Source organism: Rhinopithecus roxellana, chromosome 13 (genome assembly GCF_007565055.1).
Source record: "Rhinopithecus roxellana isolate Shanxi Qingling chromosome 13, ASM756505v1, whole genome shotgun sequence".
Classification (NCBI taxonomy): Eukaryota; Metazoa; Chordata; class Mammalia; order Primates; family Cercopithecidae; genus Rhinopithecus; species Rhinopithecus roxellana.
Window position 1 is genome coordinate 34759906 of NC_044561.1, and position 12467 is coordinate 34772372.

Here is a 12467-nt window from a genome sequence, read left to right on the forward strand (position 1 = left end):
TTAAAACAGTCCACCACTTTTTAGTAGGAATATAGTTGAAACTTCAGGATTGGCCACGGGTGCTAATTGCTGAAGCCAAATGTTATTAGAGGTTCCTTATGTTACTCTTTTTACTTTTGTGTGTGTTTGAAATTTCTCATAATAAAAAGTGTCACTTTTAGCTTACTTTCTAAATAGGTTCTTCATAGATTTTTTTTCCGGGTTATGTCTTGTACTCTTTCTAATATTCTCTGATTAAATGCTTTGTCATTAGTCTGAGTTGCATTTATTTGCCATTTCTATATATAATCAAATTTTAGATTTGGAGTCAGTTCAGTACAGATAGGATACTAAAATTCAGAGACACTGGCAAAAGGAGAAAATTTTAAAGTCCCTAAAAATGCATGTCTTTTGTATAAAAGTTTGTGCTTACAAATGCAAGCAATTAGGATGTGCTTAATGCAGTCAAACATCTGTAGAGAGGCACAATGGTTTCATTAAATAATGGTAACAGGTGCTTTATGGATAAGAGGTTTTTCACCAGTCTAGGGAACTGCCAGTATCTGTAGTGGGACAAGTATGTCTGCTTCAGTCAATTACACTTCCAATTAGAATTATCTTTTACGGGTGAAAGGAAGAATGGAGTCATGCTTAGAAAGAAAGAGTGCTGTGCGTGAAGGGGAAAATTGACATCAAATTTGTGAGCAGTGAATTGCAACCAGAGCATGGGGTTCATCATGCTTGTGAGTTCTGGCCCTGGCCCTTTTATCGTCCGTTGTGCTTCCCTGAGGCATCCTGTCTGTTGATGCTACTTTCCCACTAAGTTCAGTGAATCCCAGATTCATAGGCCTAACCACAGCCAGCGTGCTGAATCCCAGTGCCATATTCCAGACCCCAAATATCCCATGTGCCTCTGAACCCGCCATCAATGTGTGTAAGACTCATGTCCTTCTGGAAATTTACTTGTTTTACACACACTATTCTGAGTTCTCTTGGTTGGCCTAAACTTATCCATGATGTCTTCCTCTCTCTCGCATTATGTCTTATCAGTCGCAAGTCCTGTATATTCTGCCTCCTGTGTTCATGTGAAATCTCTGCATATCCACTACTTACTTGAGATCTTATCCTCTCATCAGTGTCATTAGACTCCCAGCCAATCACCCTACCTCTTGTCTCGCATTGGCTCCCTCCCACTTCAATTCCTCCTTTTCGGAACTACGCAACTTCCCTGCAGGAAACAAAACAAAACAAAAAAAAACAAAACAGCTGTAGGCTGGGTGCGATGGATCACCTGAGATCAGGAGTTCAAGACCAGCCTGGCCAACATGATAAAACCCCATCTCTACTAAAAATAGAAAGATTAGCCGGGCATGGTGGCAGGCGTCTGTAATCCCAGCTACTCACTCAGGAGGCTGAGGCAGGAGAATCACTTGAACTTGGGAGGCAGAGGTTGCAGTGAGCCACGATTACACTATTGCACTCCAGCCTAGGCATCAAGAGCGAAACTCCGTCCCCAAAAAAATAGAAAAAAAAACTGCTTGTGGTTTTTCCTTGCTTGAAAAGTTGCACATTTCAAGATGCAAGTAAAATGCCCAAGTCCTATAAACCCTTTGTAATTTGCGTAGAGAACAGAGAAAAGAGCTGGCAATTGAGTGACAGCCATGTAGCCAACTAATAGTGCCTGTTTGTGATAATGCTGATGGTCAGGTTCTTTCTTTATGAATGTTCCCCCTGAGATACAGAACCCCCATATAGAGATGTGGCTTTCTTGTATTTCACAAAAAGGCAGCATATGGGCTAGTGATGACACCAGGAAATTCAGTGGTAGCATCCCCGGTTTACAGCTGAAGAAACTGAACCTAAGAGAGGTTACCACTTGCCCCACCCAGATAGTAAAGTGATGAAAGTGGGGTGGAAACCAAGACCTGCCAGAAGTCCAAAATCCATGTTCTCTCTCCTACCCATTTTCCTCTCTGAAGTAGAAGTTTCCCCTACTTAACCTCAGTTGGAAAGCACTGGGTATCCACCTCCAATACCATACTCTTAACTTGTAGTACATTATTTGTTTATATCTCTACCAACCCTCTATCCTGTGAGCTCTTCCAGATGTATGTTGGTCATCCTTGCCTCCTCAAGATCCAGCAGGGACCCTGGTACTTTTTAGATATTAGTAATTATAAATATAAGGTTGAAGCCAGTCCCCAGGATAAAAAGACAGATGCTCCTTAACTTGGACTGATCAAGTGGGCTCCTCCATAACCCTAAAGAACTGCCTGAAACTCCTTCCTTGACATCTAGCATAAGTGCCACACAAAACAGATTTCTTTCCTAGGCCACAGCATTCTCTAAAGCTGTGATTGATCAAGTCAACTAAATGGATGCAGTTGGCAAAGATAACAAAGCATAAATCAGGATTCGGAGGACTGTTATTAATAAAATTTTACAACATGGTCCTTTTTTGTACCATGACCCTCTGCTCTTTGGTCATCTACCCAATTCACATACCTTGACACTTGATTTAATTATGCTGCTCTCTTTGACCGCCAAGCACAGTCTGAAGCTATTCATGTGACAAATAAGTGAATTTTCCTGTTAGTTATGTTATAAAAGGCCCATGTTTTTTTTTTTTTATGTATTTTATTTTATTTTATTTTTGAGACAGAGTCTCACTCTGTCGCCCAGGCTGGAGTGCAGTGGCGCGATCTCGGCTCACTGCAAGCTCCGCCTCCCGGGTTCACGCCATTCTCCTGCCTCAGCCTCCTGAGTAGCTGGGACTACAGGCGCCCACCACCACGCCCAGCTAATTTTTTGTATTTTCAGTAGAGTCAGGGTTTCACCGCGTTAGCCAGGATGGTCTCGATCTCCTGACCTCGTGATCCGCCCGTCTCGGCCTCCCAAAGTGCTGGGATTACAGGCGTGAGCCACCGTGCCCAGCCCATGTTTTATTTTATAATTTCATATTTTTTTATTCCATTTTAATTATGTGCAAGTTCCCAGGCTCAGTCATTTATTACTTAATGTTTTTATAAACAAAAAAGTTATTTTCAGGCAGATTATGAAGATTTCTTGCAAAGAATGGCCTCAGGCATTGTTTGTATATGGATAAAATCTCCTTCTCTGTTTTAAATCACTATGTAGAACTTTCTTAATATTTTTTTCATTCAACAAATGATGGAATCATTATTTCAGTGAAAATATGGCTGCTTTTCAATATTCATATTCTGCTTTAATTATTTTTTAATCCTTCAAAAGGGCAGAATCCGTTTATCCCTTCAACCTTTGCTTTGTGAAATTGTTATTTAAAAATGATTGGTGTTTTTTTGTCCTTTGTAATCTTCCTTAAATCTCTGCTAAAAGGATTCTATTCTACTCTCTGTATTGGCACTGAGGTTATTTATCAAAGTGTGCTTCTCTTTGCAGCTACCTCAAGGCTAAAAATGTAGCTCTTTTCAGAGATGGCTGTTTTACAGAATGCTGTAACAACCAATTTATGAGAAAGGCAGTAGGAAATAAAGAGGGAACAAAGGCATAATTGTTTCATATCCATTTTTTTCTTCTAGCATTCAAAATTAATAAAAACATGAATTATTATAAACCAGATGCAGGAAAGATCTCTGCCTGAATAAATCCATAGTGAATGGGGTGAGATTGAAAGTTGTGGCGGGGAATCAAGAAATTCGCAATAATGAAAGAATGCTTATTTTTTATTACAATTTTACTGTGGCGTCTTCATAAAATGTTCCACTTTTCAGGAAAAATGCAGCATGGTTATTTCAAAGACAGTGTTTCCATATTCTGTTTCTAATAAGCCTATTGATTTGGGGGTTTAGTGAGTCCAAAGTAGACTAGGTTTAAAATAGAATATTTATAGCACCTCTCAGCCCAACAAAATAGAAATTTAATACTATTGAGAATTTCAAGTATCCCTATGTGTAATTGTTAATCAAGGATGAACATCAAAAAAAAAATCATAAAAGCAAATAAAATGAGAGAGAGCTGTCCCTTTGTTCTTATAAGAACATAGCTGTCACTTTGTTTATCATAAGAAATGACTTTTAAATGTATATAGATTCAATAGTTTACAGCTGACTTAAGTATTTAGATATAAGAACTTTTTTTTTTTTTGAGATGGAGTCTTGCTCAGTCACCCGGACTATAGTGCAGTGATGCGATCTCGGCTCACTGCAACCTCCACCTCCCGGGTTCAAGTGATTCTCCTGCCTCACCCTCCCAAGTAGCTGAGACTACGGACACGTGCCACCACACCTGTATAATTTTTTTGTATTTTTAGTAGAGACAGGGTTTCATCATTTTGGCCAAGCTGGTCTGGAACTTCTGATCTCAGGTGATCTGCCCACCTTGGCCCCACAAAGTGCTGGGATTATAGACGTGAGCCCCTGCACCCAGCCAGGAACATTTATACTTACTATCAACAACCAAAGCCTTGTTCCCCCATTGGTTTCATAATAGTCTCAGAGCCCCTTATTCATATTTTCCCTAGTGTTATTAACTAACAGACATGAACTATAAGTTCAGCTGCCTATGTCTAAATGTGTATCTTTGACCCAAGACAACTTCTCTTCCAAAATAGAACCACTCATTTATAAATGAAAATGCATTGTCAAATGAATGGCCCTACATGTAAAGTATTTTATGCTTCAAAATGGCAAAGTACAGTATACTATTAAGACAGCCTCTTAGTTTTCTGACAGTTGTGAAGGGGTGGCCTGCCCCTCCACACCTGTGGGCGTTTCTTATTAGGTGGAAAGAGAGACTTGAGAAAAGAAATGAGACAAGGAGACAAAGTGTAGAGAAAGAAAAAGCGGGCGCAGGGGACCGGCGCTCAGCTTACAGAGGACCCACGCGGCACCGATCTCTGAGTTCCCTCAGTATTTATTGATCATTATCTTTACCATCTTAGAAAAAGGGAAGTGTCAGGATAATAGGATCATCATAGGGAGAAGATCAGCAGTAAGACATATGAATAAAGATCGCTGTGACATGACTAAGTTTAAGGAAAAGTACTGTGCCTTGACATGTATATACAAACATCTCCATAAACCTTTTTAGTACATAAAGAGCAGCATTGCTGTAGCAAGTCCCACCTTTCACCCTAAGGCGGTTTTCTCCTTTCTCAGTAAACAGAACATACAATCGGGTTTTACACCGAGATGTTCCATTGCCCAGGGATGGGCAGGAGACAGATGCTTTTCTCTATCTCAACTGCCAAGAGGCGTTCTTTCCTCTTGTACTGGTCCTCCTCAGCACAGACCCTTCACGTGTGTCAGGCTGGGGGACAATCAGGTCTTTCGCTTCCCATGAGGCCATATTTCAGACTATCACATGGGGAGAAACCTTGGACAATACCTAGCTTTCCTAGGCAGAGGTCCCTGCAACCTTTGGCAGTATATGTGTCCCTGGGTACAATGAGATTAAGAGAATGGTGATGACTTTTCACAAGCATACTGCCTTCAGGCATTTGTTTAACAAAGCACACCCTGCACAGCCCAAAATCCATTAAACCTTGAGTCACCACAGCACATGTCTCTTGCAAGGACAAGGTTGGGGGTAGGGTCACAGGTTAACATCATCTCAAATACAGAACAAAATGGAGTCTCTTATGTCTACTTCTTTCTATATAGACACAGTAACAGTCTGATCTCTCTTTCTTTTCCCCACAAGTTGGACTGCCATGTTGAAATGTCTCCACACGTAGATACAAATGTGTGCATGCCGGTACACTTCATACTTTAGGTCCCCAACTGGTCTGTCTACAGACTTGAGGTTACAGACCTCAGGTGTTGAACTCACCCATAGTGGTGGCTCGTAGAGTGATTTGTATACATTTAGCTCTCTATGCCTTTTTTGGTTGTGATAATATGTAAGTTCTCTTTTTCTTGCTTTGGAGTTTAATTATAGAATCTGTAAATATAGTGTATGTCATCCAGATGATCTTTTGAAGTCATTGATAATGACCTTTAAAAGTTCACATGTAATACAGCATCCATTTTCCTGAATGATTTTTATAGTTTTCCCATTTGGCAAACAGATACTTTCTTTTGTGTATTTCTACTCCATAATTTTAGGAAAAAGTAAATCATTTTAGCTACATTAAAAAAAAATAGACTTTCTAGGATTAATCAATGTAAAAACTGTTTCCTTTTATTTAAAAAAAAAAAAAAACTATCTCTACCATTCTGTCAGACAAATTGTTGACCTTAATATATATAATCCAGTGCAGTATATTGATCTTGTGTATTGTGCTCCAAATGGACGCTGGCAGAAATTTGATGAATTAAACATCAACTACAGTGTTTTCTTCATGCCATTGCAATGATTTATTATGGATTATTTTGTTCAGTTCAAATAAATGATGTGTGTTCAGATTCTTTGCCTATTTTTTAATTGGGTTGTTTACCTTTCTTACTTTCTTTTTTTTTATTTTTATTTTTATTTTTGGAGACAGAGTCTTGCTCTGTCACCCAGGCTGAAGTAAAATGGCACGATCTCAGTTCACTGCAACCTCCGCCTCATAGATTCAAGCGATTCTCATGCCTCACCCTCCCCAGTAGTTGGGATTACAGGCACGCGCCACCACACCCAGTTAATTTTTTGTATTCTTAGCATAGGAGAGATGGTGTTTCACCATGTTGCCCAGGCTGGCCTCAAACTCCTGAGCTCAGGCAACCTGCCCACCTTGGCCTTCCAAAGTGCTAGGATTACAGGCGTGAGCCACTCTGCGCTCTGCCTGCCTTTATTATTGATTTGTAAGAATTTTTATATATTCTGGATACTATTAAATTCTTATCAAATACATTATTTGCAAATATTTTACCCATTTTGTAGGTTGTATTTTCACTTCCTTGATAGGATCCTTTTGACACACACAAGTTTTCAATTTAGAAGTCTATTTTATCAGTTTTTTTCTTTTGTGGCAGTTATTATGATATTGTATCCAGGAAACCATTGTCTGAAGCAAGGTTACAACAATTTATACTTGTGTTATCTTCTAAGAGTTGTAGTTTTAGCTCTTACAATTAAATCTTTGATTCATTTTAATTTTCATATATGGTGTGAGGTAAGGGTTTGACTTCCTTCTTTTGCATATAAATATCCAGCGTCCCAGCACCGTTTGTTGAAAAAGACTATTCTTGCCAGGTGCAGTGGCTCATGTCTGTAATTCCAGCACTTTGGGAGGCCAAGGTGGGTAGATAACTTGAGCCTAGAAGTTCAAGACCACAATGGGAAACATGGCAAGACCACATTTCTACAAAAAATTACACAGGCATGATAGCATCTTTCTGTAGTCCCAGCTACTCAGGAGGCTGAGGTGGGAGGATCTCCTGAGCCTGGGTAGGTTGAGGCTGCAAGTGAGCCTTGATCATGCCACCTGGGCAACAGAGCAAGACCATGTCTCCAAAAAAAAAAAAAAGAAAGAAAGAAAGAAAGAAAAAGACTATTATTTCCCCTAGTGAATGGTGTTGGTACTATTACACAAAATCAATTGTCCATAGATAATATGGGTTTATTTCTTAATTCTTAGTTCTTTGATCTGTGTGCCTGTGCTTATTGTAGTACCAAACTGTTTTGATCATTGTAGCTTTGTAGTAAATTTTGAAATCAGCACGTGTGAGTCTGTTACTTTTGTTCTTCTTTTTCAATATTGCTTTGAGTATCCGAGGTCTCTTGCATTACAACATGAATTTTAAGATCTTTCTCACCCCTACCACCATTTCTGCAAAAAAAAAAAAAAAAAAAAAAAAGTGAGGATTGCATTGGATCTGTAGATCATTTGGGGGAATATTTATATATAAATTTGTTAATGATGTTTTAAACAACACTTTAACTACTAGAACTGATATCTGGTGTGAAAGGATTCCGCCTTGAGCCCCATTCAGGAAGGTTAGTATTTAGAAGTAGCAAGAGAGTTGATTTAGTATGCTGTCATCTTTTACTCCAAATTATGGTGAGATTCCAGAGAAATTATTTGTGAGCTTTTCCTTAAACCATAATGACTGTGACATGTCAGTAGTTTTTGTCTGTTTTTATGCCGTTCTTTTATTTTTGTGCGTGTGTGGGCACCTCAACCAAATGGATGGAGCCTGAGGCAGGGTCTCCCACGCCAAAGTCTGCTGTTTCTTTTGATGATCCAATGCAGTTCCAAAGCTATTTTCTCAACTCACCAGCTCGTTTGTATGGCCCTGTAATTTGAAACAAAATCTAAAAAGAAATCTGAAGTAAAATGATTGGGGAGTGAAGTCAGACCACAGTGGTGGCTGTGGGACTACTTCCTGGCACGGAACACTAGAGCAGATGTGTCCTGATTTTTTTGTTGAGTCTTGGGAACAACCAATGATTTTGCACTGGAACAAGGGCTGGTTATTCTGTTTTTCACAAGCATCTGCCTTCAAGGTTCATTTTTTTAAAAGAGGAGGAAAAAAAATCAGTGATGTTTGCCACCCTGAGTATGGAGATGAATCCAAATTGAGATTAATTTTGAAATATGTTTCCACAAACACTAACTGGGAATGACGTGAATTTGTTTGATGTGAGACAGAGTTTGGAAGGCATGTTAATTTGCTTCTTGGTGTTCAACTCAGAAACAAATTTTGCATGTATTCTCTGAGTAAGCTCCGTTATTAGTTAACAGTTTTCCTGCCATATACGCTATGGACTACTTTAGAAAGCAAATCATAGAACGTTAGTTATAATGTCTCATCAAAAATAGTGGAGCCATCTATTAACTCCAAGTTATGAGACGTGTCCAAAGGAATGTTGACTTGGTGTGCAATCTAAACACTATTTATGAAGAGGCTTTGGACCTGGAGCATGGAACAGGTGGTCAGAGGGTCAAGGCCAGGGTGTTACTTAATTTCAGCTCCTGCGGATGGATTCAGTGACCTCAGATAGCACATTTAAAATAGCATGTTTTATGTGTTTGTCTTTTGATAAGTATGCATTTACATATGCTCATGAAAGCGTGAGTTAAATCTTACTTCTTTGAAACAGTGCTTGGCAACAACTTATTTTGTCTTGTACGTGTCTCTTGTGTCTTTGCTTTTGGTTCTGGGGGCATTGAAATTTGTCTGCCCATCCCCTGAGGACAGATGTTTAGGTGTGGATCTATGTCTTCAGCTTCCTGTATAGTACTGAAGTTGCTATAGCTGCATGTTCTCTAAAATTTTTATACATGTGATTTAATTGTTCATGCTTATGATTTTTAAGTATAGTATTCTGATAGCAAATAGATTTTGTCAAATAAAAACTAACTTTATCATCACCATTGAGATACCACTAGGTATATGACTTAGTTCTGTCACCACTTTCATTTGTAAGGAAGTCTTAGAGGTTTTCACAAGTGTATATATGATAGACTGGGCACGGTGGCTCATGCCTGTAATCCCAGCACTTTGGGAGGCCGAGGCAGGCAGGAGTTTGAGACCAGCCTGGCCAACATGGCAAAACCCCATCTCTACTGAAAATACAAAAATTAGCCGGGCATGGTGGCACATGCCTGTAATTCCAGCTACTCTGGAGGCTAAGGTTGGAGAACCACTTGAACCTAGAAGGCAGAGGCTGCAGTGAACTGAGATTGTGCCACTGCACACTAGCCTGGGCAACAAAGGAAGATTCCATCTCAAAAAAAAAACAAAAAAAAAAAGAACTGTATATATGATGGTTGCTTTAGCAGCACATACACTAAAATTGGAATGATTAAAGAGAAGATTAACCTGGCCCCTGTGCAAGGATGACATGCAAATTTTGTAAAGTGTTTTATATGGAACTTTACTTATATGAGGTACCTATGGTAGTAAATTCATAGATACAGAAAGTAGAATGGTGATTGCCAGGAGCTGAGAGGATGAGGGACTGTGGAGTTAGCGTTTAACGGGCACAGAGGTTCAGTTTGGGAATACTGAAAATAGTTCAGCGGGGAAGATGGATGGCCGTAATGCATCATCCATCACAGTTGCATAGCAGCGTGAACATACTTAATACCCTGAGCCTTGCACTTAAAATGGTTAAAATAGTAAGATTTATGTTATATATATTTTATCATGATAAATATGTATATGTATATTCATATCATTTGCCATTGTGAATAGCAAGGAGATTCAAGAAATAAGGACACAAGATCTTCAATAAATATGTATTAAATGCTTCCCATGTTCCATATTCTTTGCCGTTGCCAGAGACATCACAGGTATGAGGGCACAATCTTTGTTCCTCAGGTAATTTAGAATAATTTAGAATTTGCTTGAGGAGACTTTGGATAAACAAGAAAGAAGCTGCATCCATGAGGGCAAGGGATATTGGTTGCTGTGTCTCGTAGACTTTGGTAGTCTCATTAGACAACCGTTCTTACTCCTATCGTTAGCTGAAATTTATTAGTAAAGGAAAGAACCTTAGTTTTCAGTTCATTCAGCCACATGATTTCATAGGCTAGGGGAAACCATGTAATATGCCCAAGGTCAGGCGTGGTGAATAAGACTAAAGACTGAATCTATCCCAGTGTCCCTGTGTCCAGTGATACTGACTTACTGCTGTTGCCAAGTTAAACAAAACTGGGTTTGCAGAGCTGTTTATTCACTTTCAGCATCTTTTCATTGACAATGTGGTACGTAGAAGAAATGTTCCTCTTTTAGCATTTGTGACTCAGTACTAAGATGCTTCCCAAGCTCAAAGCTCCATACCCTTAAATATGTAAGTCAGCGTTAAGATATTTAAAGAGAATATGAATATCAGATACATTGTGCATGTTGCAGGATTTTTATATTATTTTGTATCTTCTGCTTAGAAGTCGTAAGCCAGCCCATGAAACATGCCAACAAACATACCTTCTTCCATGTGATTATTGCAGCCAGATTTTTCAGTGCAGGACAAGCAAAGGTTTCTCTGAAAGCATGAGATAATAATTCTCACCCAGGCCTTCGCCATTTGCAGGGGATCAGACATACAGAGTTTAGCTCTGTGGATGTTAATAGCTAGAGCCCCTGTTAGCAGATGGCGTGTTAGTGACCTGTTGCTGCTGGCTATTAAATCATACACATCGGCTGGGCGCAGTCGGTCACACCAGTAATCCCAGCACTTTAGGAGGCCGAGGCAGGCAGATCACGAGGTCAGGAGATCGACAGCAGCCTCACCAACATGGAGAAACCCCATCTCTACTAAAAATACAAAAACTAGCCAGGCATGGTGGTGCACGCCTGTAATCCCAGCTACTCAGGAGGCTGAGGCAGGAGAATTACTTGGGCCCGGGAGGCGAAGGTTGCAGTGAGCTGAGATTGTGCCACTACACTCCAGCCTGGGCGACAGAGCAAGACTCCATCTCAAAAATAAATAAATTAATTAATTAATTAAAAATTTTAAAAAATGATACACATCATGAGGTCACCTCCCAAGGCAGCAAAGAATTTTGTGTATTTTTTTCTTAGTTTATATTGCTGCAACAGAGTAATTCTTCTTGATCACAGACTTTGCTTTTTTGTTGTTGTGTCTAAATTTTACTTCATCCTCAAAATAACCTGAGACAGACAAAGATAGTTTTTCCCATTAATCTCCTTCATGAGTCTGACTTTGCCAGCCAGGCTGATCTTATATCCATAGCCCTGGATGCCTTTATTTATGTTATTCCATCTACCTACAATGCCCATCCCCAATCTTGGCCTATTACATGTGTGTTACATTACTTTGATGTGTACATGTCAGTGAATTACCACTTACTGATTGTTAGCTTTTTGAGAGTATATATCAAATCTCATGTGCCTTTGTGTGTCCTGAAACAAATGATTAGGTATAAAGTATGTATTGCAAACACCATGCCCAGGGAATATTTTAGAGCTGTGGTTCTCCACGTGTGGTTCTTAGTCCAGCAGCATCAGCATCGCCTGGTATCACCTGGGAACTTGTTGGAAACACACATTCCCTGATCCCACCCCTGACTTCCTGAATCAACAAAGCTAGGGATGGGGCTGAGCAATCTATATTTTATCACGCTGTCCAGGTGACATTGATATATGCTAAACTTTGCAAATTAGTGATTTAGAGACTAATCAACTTGTTAAAAAGTTAATAAATGGGCGGGGATCCATTGTAGCACCCCAATAAGCCAATTAGAGTGACCTATTCTATTATCTTCTAAATTCACGTTATACAAATTGTATGCCACAAAAACGTCTAAGGTGAAAACCCAAAGGAATTGATGCATTTGATTAATTCACAAAAATACAACAGCTCCAATTCATACAAAAAAATGCATGCATATCTGATAAGTAGTTGTAGATTAAAAGGTGAACAACTTCTCATGATTAATACCAATGAAAATATAATTTTTTAGAAATCTGTTATGCCTTGTCATGACAAGGATAGGTGAAAAGGAACTTTCATCAACTATTGGTAAATGTACGGGTGAAACCTTTTAGACTATTTGGCTCTACCTAATAAATGTTCAGTCTTTTCTAATTTTAGCACCGTATTTCTACAGATAC

General features: G+C 39.3%; 1 protein-coding gene and 1 non-coding gene across 7 annotated transcripts in view; both read left to right on the forward strand.

Moving 5' to 3' along the window:
* APP (amyloid beta precursor protein) overlaps positions 1-12467 on the forward strand; it is a 286842-nt gene that overhangs the window by 223401 nt on the left and 50974 nt on the right. The gene's annotated exons all lie outside the window — the stretch shown is intronic.
* On the forward strand, positions 9659-9763 carry LOC115893010. Its single transcript, XR_004052973.1, has one exon. It is a non-coding gene; the product is annotated as a U6 spliceosomal RNA (small nuclear RNA).